Genomic DNA, 12,804 nt, shown 5'->3' on the forward strand with positions numbered 1-12,804 from the left:
CGATTCTTCAGCAAATTTTTCAAATTTATACGAGTTTTCAGTAGCTATTTTACATCAGCACTGAAATTCCCAAGACATTTCAGTATTTCTCCCGAAGTTTCAAAGTATTCGTCAACAGATGACAGACCATACAGAATTTTTGTCAATTTTCATTGCACGCTTCCACATTTCATCAATATCAACATTACCTGAATCCATGATCAAGATTGTTGGAAAGTTTCTTCGCTTTATATGCAAAAGCGTGCGGTTATACAGCAGTACTACATTAACAATGCTTCAAAGCTTTCTTTATTTACTGCTTAGCAATTTCGAAGCATGGCAGCCTGTCGAACGCGCGGCTCCTGGCGATATGCAGGGTGAACATTAATAAAATCGACAAACTGCAGGGGCAGATTCCTGACTAGAAATGGAGGAGGAAAGGTCCTACGAACCTGTGTCCGAAAATGCATCGTTGCCACGATAGGTGGCGCTGGCGAATGACAGTTCCTCTGATCGCGTGCCGTGTGTTGCTTGTGGGTTGTAGGATGTGTGATTGACGCATGTCGGGAACAAGCCGAGATGGTGTTTGTGCGCGGCCAAGCAGATGGAAATGATCTAGAGGCAGCAAGGCATACCAAAAAAAAGTATCCTCATAGCCACCAACCACATCGGTAACATTTCAAACCCATTTTGGGCGTTTGTATGGTCATGGGTCCTTACAGACAGACGAAGGGTGGGGAAGTGGTGGACGGCGCGTACACCAGATCTGCAGGACGATTCTACAGGGTAGTGAGACAAACCTTAGTGCAAGCTCTAGGCAAGTAGCTCGTTGAAATATTTTACCAAAGTGCGATTATGTGTATCCCGTATGACAACCACTACTATCCCCGTGGAGGACACTTTGTTGTGATGTGGTTTCGATGCTGCTCTGTACGGTTTGAGGGACGATTTGCTATCGTTGCACGCACGGCGTCCATTTCCGCACACATGGTCATAGGAACCTTTTTCCTCCATTCCCCCAGCAGTTTGTCGGTTTTATTAATTAATGTTCACTATGTATGTCGAACCACACGACTCTGGTGGGAAGAATTATGCTAAATGTTTCGTGCGTTGCCAAGGGAAATTTTTTTATCATTTTCGGTTGTGAACAGAAAGGAATGAAAGCGTAGCAGTTTAGAGTGCCGATAGTCTCACGTGGCAAAATCTAATTCCTCGGTTATGTAGCGAGGAAAGTTGTCTGAAATTTTGTTGGGACATCGGGCTGCTTCCAAATAAGGACAGCAGGAACTGTGTGGAATGTCATAGTCTCAATTCCACGAAAAGGTGCGGATGCTAATTTTCCTTTGCAACTGTATTGCTTCTAGTGTCACAAGAGAACAGTAGTGGCTTGTATTCACTTTCATTGTTGGGCTCCAGACAAAAAGTTAGTAAACTATATAATGGAATTGTTCTGAAGTGTTCCTTATGCAACCTTCATTTATGTCATACAGCATAAACATATTCTAAAGATAGTAAATATGGTAAATATGCAGTTATAAATGTAATCCACGTTATACTGTAGCTAATAATAAAATATATACAAATGTGAACTCATCATTTGTGTGTGTGTGTGTGTGTGTGTGTGTGTGCACTATTGTTGCTGGTTTTCGGTGTACTTTTGTAGGTGTGTTAGGTATTGCTGTAGGGACACATTTTATAGAATAACTTTAGGGGTTTCGCGCTGTTTGGGTTCATACCGAAGTTCGTCAGCTCTCCTTCTGCTGATATTCGTATTTCTTCTAGTTGTGTTTCTGTAGTCTGATTATGGTGTAAAAAGAAAGTGGTGTAACTGTGGGAGGAAGGATGTGCACGTCTATTCTTCTGCCTGGCAAATATATCAATTATTCTATTGTTGAAGTTTGGAATTTCACTGCTTCCCTCCTTATGAATGGAACAGACAGCCAGTGAGTTCAGCCTTTACTGACCCATACTGTTTCTGAGGAAGGTTTTAATTCTTTTTAAAACCCTGAAATTTTGCTCTGTTTCTGCTGTTGAAATAGGTGTAGTTAGTGCAATTTGCAATGTTTTGTGCATTGCAGTGAACGGTTCTTCAAAGGAATGTTGCATAAGAAAGGTGAACAGTTCACAGACCGATGTAATGACTTTCAACATATCATTGCGTTGAATCATTGACAGTTCATTTTTCATTTTATTATGACAAATAAAGGGCCTGTAACTTAATAAAAAAGTAGTGACTAAAGTGAGTGGGAAATAATCTTTGAAAGAAGCAAACTTTTGGATCAATAATGCCGAAGATACTGAATACGTGAGGGTTTTGGAATCTTGCTTTCGGCTGGTTGGTCACAGTGTCACACACGTCTTTGGTATCTGCTGTCAGATTATGTTCAGTGCTATATTTCGAACGTTTTCTTGAAGGAGCAAAACATTCATGTTCAGAAACTCGGTACCTTTCAATGTTCTCTCGTTTTTCAGAAACAGTTGACTCAAAACTTTCTCTATGTCTACAAATGCTAGAAACGGAAGTTTGCCTTTCCATAATCTATCTACTAAGATAAGTCGTAGGGTCAGTATTGCCTCACGTGTTCCAACATTTGTACGGAATCCAAACCGATCTTCCCCCAGGTCGACTTCTACCAGTTTTTCCATTCGTCTGTAAAGAATTCGTGTTAGTACTTTGCACCCGAGACTTATTAGATTAAAAGTTAGGTAATTTTCACACTTTTCAACACTTGCTTTCTTTGGGATAGGCTTTATTATATTCTTATTGAAATCTGACGGTATTTCGCCTGTCTCGTACATCTTGCTCAGCAGATGGTAGAGTTTTGTCAGGTCTGACTCTCCCAAGGCTATCAGTTGTTCTAATAGAATTTTGTCTACTCCTAGGGCCTTGTTTCGACTTAGGTCTTTGTGTTCTGTCAAACTCTTCACGCAGTATCGTATCTCCCATTTCATCTTCATCTACCTCCTCTTCAATTTCCGTAATATTGCCCTCAAGTACATCGCCCTTGTATAGACCTTCTATAAACTCTTCCCACCTTTCTGCCTTTCCTTCTTTGCTTAGAACTGGTTTTCCATCTGATCTCTTGATATTCATACAAGTGGTTCCCATTTCTGCAAAGGTCTCTTTAATTTTCCTGTAGGCGGTATCTATCTTACCCCTAATGATATATGCCTCTACATCTTATAAGGGGCGTTCAGAAAGAAACGAACCGGAGGCATAATTACAGAAACCAGTACCTGTATGTTAGAATTATTGACCCTCACTGTTGAAACACTTGCCCCACTGTGACACAAGGTGGTGAATGGATGTCTCATAAAATTCCCGGGGCTGCGACGTGAACCAGTTCCGCACGTACAGCTGGACGTCGTCGTCCACAAGAGTGCAGAAAATGTTATGCTGACGTGCTTCTTTGACCATGATGCCCCCCTTCTGATTCACTTCCTGCAGCACGGGACAACAGTGAACGCCCAGCGTTACTCGCAAACCTTGACCACCCTTCGCCAAGCTCAAATCAAAACGACCAGGCGATCTCACTCGTGGGGTCATTATGCTCCACGACAATGAAAAGCCTCATATGGCCAACACAGTCGCGGCACTCCTGCAGAAATTCAAATGGGGGGGGGGGGGGGTTCTCGACCACCCTCCACACAGTCCGGACCTCTCTCCCTGTCATTACGCTATTCCTCGTCCCCTTAAAAAGGCTCTGAGGGGAAAACGATTCACCTCGGACGATGACGTCCAGCTGTACGTGCGGAACTGTTTCGCGTCGCAGCCCCGGGAACTTTATGAGACAGCCATTCACAGCCTTGTGTCACAGTAGGACAAGTGTCTCAACAGCCAGGGTCAGTACTTCTAACATACAGGTACTGGTTTCTGTAATTATGCCTCCGGCTCGTTTCTTTTTGAACGCCTCTTATACATTTGTCCTCTAGCCATCCCTGCTTAGCCATTTTGCACTTCCTGTCGATCTCATTTTTGAAGCGTTTGTATTCCTATTTGCCTGCTTCATTTACTGCATTTTTATATTTTCTACTATCCCTCGTCCTTTTACCTACTTGATTCTCTGCTGCCTTCACTATTTCGTCTCTCAAAGCTACCCATTCTTCTTCCACCGTATTTCTTTCCCCTGTTCTTGTCAATCGTTCCCTAATGCTCTCTCTGAAACTCTCTACAACCTCTGGTTCTTTCAGTTTATCCCGATCGCATCTCCTTAAATTCCCACCTTTTTGCAGTTTCTTCAGTTTTAATTAATCTACAGTTCATAACCAATAGCTTGTGGTCGGAGTCCACATCTGCCCCTGGAAATGTCTTACAATTTTAAACCTGGTTCCTGAATTTCTGTCTTACCATTATACAATCTATCTGAAATTTTCCAGTGTCTTCAGGCCTTTTCCACATATACAATGTTCTTTCATGATTCTTAAAGCCAAATGTTAGTTATGATTAAGTTATGCTCTGTGCAGATTTCTACCAGGCGGCTTCCTCTTTCATTCCTTACCCCCATTCCATTTTCACCTACTACTTTTCCTTTTCTTCCTTTTCCTACTATCGAATTCCAGTCCCCCATGGCTATTACATTTTCGTCTCCCTTAACTATCTGAATGATTTCTTTTATCTCATCCTAATTTCTTCAATTTCTTCATCATCTGTGGAGCTAGTCGGGGTATGAACTTGTACTACTGTGGTAGGCGTGGGCTTTGTGTCTATCTTTGTTACAATAATGCATTCACTACGCTGTTTGTAGTAGCTTACCCGCATTCCTACTTTTTTTTATTAATTTTTAACCTACTCCTGCATTACCCCTATTTGATTTTGTACTTATAGCCCTGCATTCACCTGACCAGAAGTCTTGTTCCTCCTGCCACCGAACTTCACTAATTCCCACCATACCTAGCTTTAACCTATCCATTTCCCTTTTTAAATTTTCGAACCTACCTGCCCGATTAAGGGATCTGGCATTCCACGCTCCGACCCGTAGAACGCGTTTTCTTTCTCCTGATAACGACGTCCTCCTAAGTAGTCACTACCCAGAGATCCGGATGCGGGACTATTTTACCCAAGAGGCTGCCATCATAATTGAAACATGCAGTAAAGCTGCATCTCCTCGGGAAAAATTTCGGCTGTAGTTTCCCCTTTCTTTCTTTCAGCCGTTCGCAGTACCAGCACAGAAAGGAAGTTTTGGTTAGTGTTACAAGGCCAGATCAGTCAAAAAAAATGGTTCAAATGGCTCTGAGCACTATGGGACTCAACTGCTGAGGTCATTAGTCCCCTATAACTTAGAACTAGTTAAACCTAACTAACCTAAGGACATCACACACATCCATGCCCGAGGCAGGATTCGAACCTGCGACCGTAGCGGTCTCGCGGTTCCAGACTGCAGCGCCAGAACCGCGCGGCCACTTCGGCCGGCCCAGATCAGTCAATCATCCAGACTGTTTGTTGCCCCTGCAACTACTGAAAAGGCTGCTGCCCCTCTTCAGGAACCACACCTTTGTCTGGCCTATCAACAGATCCCCCCCCCCCCCCCCCCCGTTGTGGTTGCACCTCGATACGGCTATCAGTATCGCTGAGGCACGCAAGCCTCCCCACCAATGGCGGGGTCTGTGGTTCATGGGAGGAGGATATTCCTGGTACATTGGTGAAATGGTCCTACGAGAAAATCCCCACTTCATCACTACTACGGAGATGCTGTGCGCCGGCTATAACACCACGTTCAAACTCACTTAAATCTTGATAACCTGCCATTGTAGCAGCAGTAGCCGATCTAACAACTGCGCCAGACTCTTGTCTTATATAGGGGCTGCGCCGTATTGTGTCTGTTAATATATCTCTGCATTTGAACACACATGCCTGTACCAGTTTCTTTGGCGCTTCAGTGAGTACTCTTGAACAAAAAAAAATTTTTGAAGCGCAACAGTAATATAAAAATTTCTTTCGTCAGTATACAATGAAATCCAAGGCTACCAAGGTAAACATATTTGAAATATTCAGTGAACGTTTATTTTCGGTCATGACCTAAATTTTTAACAATGGAAAGATTTTCGGATGCATCACTTTTTGTCATTTAAGGGCTCTTCCTAAAGTGTCCGCTTAGTACAAATTACGTACCGGTATTGTAGAACAAAAATGAGTTGTCAAATGGCAGTTACCAACAAAAGAGCTCTGTGCATTATCACAGAACGAGAAACTGCAATAACATTCATGTCGTCCACAGTAGAACATCTGCATGTTGGAAAAGTGTCCTTCATAGTGGAACTCAATTATACAGGATGGTCAGAAGAAGTCTGAAAAGTTTGTAAGGATGTTACAGAGTATGCTGTGCAATCAGGCCGTTGTGGGCACAAATTCAAGCGGCCCTCCTGAGACGGCGTCGCCAAACATGTACCTTGTTTAGTTTTCTAAAACCGACCAAGAGAGCGATATAAGAATGGGACATGGGACAGCAGTGAGGATCGAGTCCGAGCTAAGGGCTGAGCAGTCTCTTGCGCTGCCATCTGCGCTATGACAACAACGGACACAAAATATCTGGCTGGCCGCTTGAATCTGCACGCGAAACGACCTATTTATCTAACTTCAATCCTAATTACCTCGGAACGGCGCAACGTTCCAAATTTTTTTCTTAACAATTATTTCTCGGCGCAATCCTGCAACAGCCTTACATGTTTTTCAGACTGTTTTTGACCACTCTGTATAATCAAACGTCTTTCTAACAAAATCAAGCCAATAAAGGGAGAAAACTTGTTACAAAAAAGATAAAAAAATAAAAAAGTGAAGTCATTTCTGACGTATCACAGTTTCTACCCTGTAAATTGATTCGTCACTGAATGAAGCGGAATTTTATAATGTAAAATTGCTTGATAGACAAGACTACTTTAAATGATTCATTCGTTTTCAGAGTTCTATATTTTTCAAAATATTTTGTGTGCAAATATGACTGATGCATGTACAGAACCGTAAGTTCACCGAGTTTTCATGGTTGCCCACCAGTTGGCTATATGACTGTAGTGCCTTGACAAAATGGCTACAAAACAAGAAAAGAGCTTTTGTGTGTTGGAATATGAGGGATCTTTATCTGTTGCAACAGTGCAGTGTGCATTCAAAAGGAATTACGGAAAACAACTGCCATGTAAACAGAACATTGCGCATTGGTATCAACAACTGAGGTAAACAGAGAAGTATCTCTAGACTAACTGTGCCGGATGCAGCCGTGGAGAGGCTGAAGGAAGGAATCCTTCGTACGCTGCCCTCCTTCCTTGTCGGCCCCCCGCCCCCCCTCCCTCCAAAAAAAAAGAAAGAAAATCAACAGTATGCACATGTCACGAACTTGGAATACCCTAGCAAACTGTGTGGAAGATTTTGCGACGGCGGTTACATTTCAAACTGTCCGTTTGCAGCTCGTGCAATAATTATAGCCTGAAGATTATGGCCGGCGTCTTCAGTTTTGCATCGCAATGCAAATAGCACTTGAGGATCAACATTTCGCTTCCACGCTGATATTCATTGACGAAGCAATCTCCTTTTTATCTAGAAAGATTAATCGCGACTATGTGAGAGCGTGGGGCACGGAAATTGCTTATGAAATTGTGGCAAATGAAAAAGATTCGCCGAAGGCTAGTGTTTTCGGTCCAATATCACAAACGAAGCTATATGGATCTATTTTCCTTTGTGAGACGACTGTGGCAGGTACCTCTTCCGACAATTTCATCTTCCAACAAGACGGGGCACCCCCTCATTGGAGCATCGATGTTCGGCGGTACCTAAACGACGAACTTCCGTATCGCTGGACTGGGTGTAGTGAAGACATGCGGTTCCGATCGCTTGTTCCCAGGTCGCCTGACCTAACGTGTTGCGACTTCTTGCTTTGAGAGTACATTAAGGACCGCGTTTACGTTCTCCCACGGCAAGAATTCGGGAAAAGCTCAGATAATGCATGCTATGATGACGACCGTTGACAGAATGTTGCTACATGAAGTGTGGAACGATCTTGACTACCACTTGGACACGTGTCGTGTGGCCAGAGGGAAACTCATAGAAAGTCTGTCGAGTGCAAAATAGAAACTCGTGGGTTTACGGTTCTATTAATGCATCACTCTTATTTGTACACGTAATACTTTGGAAACTACAGAGATTTGAAAACGAATGAATCGTTTATACTCGCCGTGTATTATAGAAATCACATACGGAAATAAACTGTAATAATCGTATCGCTGATACTATACTAGCAAAGTCATTTGTATTAACCTTACAACTTCTCCACAGTGACTTGTAGTATATTCTATTAATATTTTTTATCTCCTCTTTTTTTCTGTTGACTTGTTCTTTATCTGTACAAAATGTGACAGGACCAAAACCAAAAGTAAATGACGAAGTAAGAGAGGTAAAATATGGGGCTGCTCCTTTTGAGACGTAGGACTTCAAAAAGGAGTAAAATTTGGTGGGATCTTTCTCAACATTCTCTACTCTAAAATGTCTCTGAAACTAAGTACCAGTATCGTACACTGTAGCGAACAGCAACACTGCGGTGAAAAGAAACAAAACTTTAGAAGTAGTTTGGTGTCATTTGACAAGGTATTTTTTGTGACATCTGTTGGTCAACCTGTAAATTTGAAAGGGAATATTAATTTTTATTGTTGGCAGCACCGGAAATTGGCTTCATAGGAAGTGAAAGTTCGTTTTGTATTTTTGCAATTTTTATGGGCTCCAAAACTTTTCATGTAGGCAGGTAAGTTACATTAACTCACACAGTTGCACTACACTGTTTCTTACAGGAACGTGTCTATAAGAAGTATCTAAATAAATATTTGTTACTTTTTTATTTTTCTGTAACAGTATTTTGTCAATCTTCCGTCACATATTTACAATAAATGAGCTGAATAGAAGTGCCTTACTTCATTATTCACAATTCAGTTACTGTTGCATTCGTGTGTGTAACCTCCACAAAATAAAATAATAATGAAACTATATTTATTTCATCGAGGTGTTAAAATAGTCAAAATGTATAATATGTTCATTTTTACAGTATCTCACTGAATTATAAACATCTAAAACTGAACAAACAGTACCACAAGTGAAAGATGTGCTTTGGTGGTGTTCAACCATTTTTCCGAACTTCACTGTGACAAACTGATGCTGCACTCACTGCTCGCCTTTCGCTCTTTAGGATGAAGGATGTTACAAATTCAGCGAAGTAAAAAATTCGTATATGTCATATGCTTATTTACATATAAAAGTCAATTTACGGATTTTCGTTTCTGTGAACCCACGTGCGCCAGAAACGTCTGATCAGAAATTCTAGATTTTAATATTTTATCGTTTGTGTAGTTTTCACATGATCTTCCATTGGCAATGTCCAGACTTGTGTGTACCATGATTTAGTGTGTAATTTCGAACATCTGAAAATGCTGTGCAAAATTCGTAATACACTGTCAATTGTAAACTTAATCTGTGCTTTATAACTTTTGTCAACAGTATCATCATTCAAGACCAATTATTTCATAATTTCGTTGATTATTTATGCGAAAAAATATATTTTTGAGAGTTTTCATATGCTTATGTGTTCCTGTGCTTGAAACATTTTTTTGCATTAATATACCAGATTAAAAAAAGGACATTCACCCCAAATTTCGGTGTAAAACTATGCAACTAAATCTATATTTTTGAGAATTTTCAGAAGTTACGAGTTTTGTTCATAACATACCACGCATAAACAAGATTTGTCACGTACAGTTCCCGCATCACATATTGTAACTATTGTAACTAGCATGCCATGTTGCATTTAGATTTGTCTTATCTGTGCTTACTGTAAGTTAACGCTATTTTATTTTTGAGTTTGTTAGAGAACATACGGGTAACCTCAATAAGATTTCAGTAAATGAATAGCTACTAGCCTAGGTTTTCCGGTTGTCATAACAGAAATTTCTTTTTGAGTGTTGATCACTTAAGTTCTTGTGGCATAATAGACACAAAAATTAAATGAGAATCAGGAATCTTAGTTTAAAGATATTTGTTTTGCATCAGCCACAGCGCAGCCCCACTGTGGATGCTGTTCTTGAGCATGGGATGAGTTAGTTGATATTTTGTAAGCAGCTGGAAATCGCCTTGGCTACTGTCAAGTGATGAAGCTGCTACAAAAGGGTGTGTCTGGAGGGCTACTGAGCTTCATGTTCAGCAGATACCAAGTATCCTGTAGGTACTGCCTCCTGTAATTGGCATCTCAAGTGTAAGTCTAGGCTCTGTGTGTTGGAGAGTGTTACACCTATCCTCCTAAAAACAAGTCTGAGATGCTGTCTTCCACTGAACTGAAACTCAGCCAGTGAAACTCACTTCACTTGTTGGGAAACATGCTGCATTCCCTAGCAAAGAGAGGCAAATTCAAAAGGATTGGGGTCTATTCATCATGAGCAGTTTAAACGTAGGGTTTGTAATGGTACCCCTCAGGAAAATGGCAGCAAGGTATGGAAAGGATAGTCAGGTGCACATTGTATATGTGTGCGTGTGTGTGAGTGTGTGTGTGTGTGTGTGTGTTTGTGTGTCTGGGAGCCTCATTCAACATATTGAAGAGGCTGTCCCAGCCTCAGTCACAGATTGTCAATGAAGCTACCAATCTGCAGCATCGTTGCTTTCTGGTTCTGATTCGAATGGAAGACTTGAACTGAACACATCAAAGATTTTGTGACAATCTAGGCTGCAACTTGCTAGACTTGCACTGTAGTGTTGAGAACTGTACAATCCCAGTAAACGGTTCCGCTGTGCACTACACTTCAGAGGTTGTTGCCAAAGTAGTTGAGTGCATGTGGGGTGTAAACTTTTTTTTTTTTTTGTACTCCCATGTAACGAAAGCTGTTGGAAACTGAAAAGTATTAGTGTAAAATCCAAAGAAACGTCCCCCCCCCCCCAAGCGTTAAAATCCTAATTGTTAACTGCCAGATCATTTGCAAAAGTCCGATAATTTGAAACGCTCTAAAAAGCAATGAAACTCACATAATGTTAGGTACAGAAAGCCGGTTAAAACCAGAAATGAGATTGTGGGGAAAAATTTAACTGTATGTATCGAAGGGATAGGCTAATGAGAAATGTATTTGTCACAGTAGACAAGTAACTCAAATCTACTGAGATAGAAATTGAAGCTGCGTGGGAGACTGTTTAGTCATGATTCAGTATCAAGGGTGGGCATATAATTATCACTGAATCTTTTGACTGATCACCTGACTCACCCCCCACCCCCAAAGGTAACCTCAGTTAGCTGGTATGTAACTTCCCCAATTATACTGTGCTCATCAGAGGAGACCTAACTCAATAAATAATCAGTTGGGAAAATTACAGTGCTTTAAGCGGTGTCGTGACAAGACATGTTGCGAAACATTATTAAATACCTTCTCTAAGAACTGCTTAGAACATCTAGTTTGGAATCAAACTCATGATGGAAATACACTCGATCTAATCGCAATAGACAAACCTGACCTTTCTGAGGATGTCCACATAGAACCAAGAGGCAGCTATGGTAATAGTGATAACCAAAGTACAAAGGGCAACTAAAAGAAGTAGAAAGCTAACTGATAAAGTGACAGTAATGACATATCTCAATGAAGAACTGGAAGTATTTAGCTCTGGACAGGAGCAGATAGAATAATTACTGTTGTTCAGTTTTAAAAGAACGGTTTATCAGTCACTTGATAGACTGAAGCTACTAGAATAGTTCATGACGGGAGTAATTCTCCATGGTACACAGTCATTGTAAATAAACTTTCAAACGAACAGAGACTAGAGCGTAACAAATATAAAACAAAGTCAAGGACCATAGATAGAGACCGCTGACTTAAATACATTTAGCTGTCAAGAGAGCAGTGTGTGAACCCTTCGGCGACTACGACACCAGAATATTATTCAAAGATCTCTCACAGAACCTAAAGAATTTTTAAGCATATGTATAGACCTTTGGGTCACAAAAGTTAATGTCCAGAGACTTATGGACGTGGGTAGCAAAGCAAAAGGAAAAATGCTGAATTGTATTATTAAATGTTTCTTTACAAAGGAAAACCCAGGAGTATTGCTTCAAAGGTGAATAAAATAGAAATTAGCCAACTGAAAACGACGTAAAACTGAACAAAGTTCCAGGAACTGGCAGAATCCCGATCAGATTCTATGCAGGATTTGGAGATGAGTTCACTGTTATTTTAACCGTAACATACCACAGATCCGTACAGCAAAAAACCGTACCCACTAGTTGGAAGAAAGCACAGGTCACACCTGTTTACAAGAAACGTGGCGGATGTCCAAAATCCTTGGCATCTGTTTGTCGTAGAGTCTTGGAACAGATTCTGAGCTCAAATGTAATATGATGTCTCAAACGGAATAATCTCTTTCACATTAACCACCATGAATTCTAAAAACATTTAACCTGTGAAACCCAACTTCCGCTTTTCTCACATGAGATCCTGAAAGCCATGGGCCAAGGAAGTAATGCAGACCCAGTATTGCGTATGATCGAAACTACGATCGTATGGGGTATTTAGCGATATTTTTGACTGTGTTGCGGATTTCTTGGTGGGCAGGACACAGCATGTTATCATGGATGGAGAGTCATCGAGAAATGTAGAGTTAATGCAGGTGTGCCCCAGAGACGAGTGCTGGGATCCTTGCTGTTCATGACTATATTAATGAGCACATGATGCAATTACCGGTAACGACATGTCTGAAAAAAGCTGCAAAAGTATTGTCAGATCGTGATCAGATTTCAAAGTAATGCGAAGACTGGAATCTTGCTTGAAATGTTAGGAACCTTAAAATGCTGCATATTACAAAACAGAGAAACGTAGTATCCAACG

The 12,804-nt window shown here is 41.0% G+C and overlaps 1 protein-coding gene across 1 annotated transcript in view; it reads right to left on the reverse strand.

The window, feature by feature from the left end:
- LOC124805414 (sodium- and chloride-dependent glycine transporter 1-like) overlaps positions 1-12,804 on the reverse strand; it is a 224,514-nt gene that overhangs the window by 176,228 nt on the left and 35,482 nt on the right. The window lies entirely within an intron of this gene.

The sequence above is a fragment of the Schistocerca piceifrons genome, chromosome 7, assembly GCF_021461385.2.
Source record: "Schistocerca piceifrons isolate TAMUIC-IGC-003096 chromosome 7, iqSchPice1.1, whole genome shotgun sequence".
NCBI lineage: Eukaryota > Metazoa > Arthropoda > Insecta > Orthoptera > Acrididae > Schistocerca > Schistocerca piceifrons.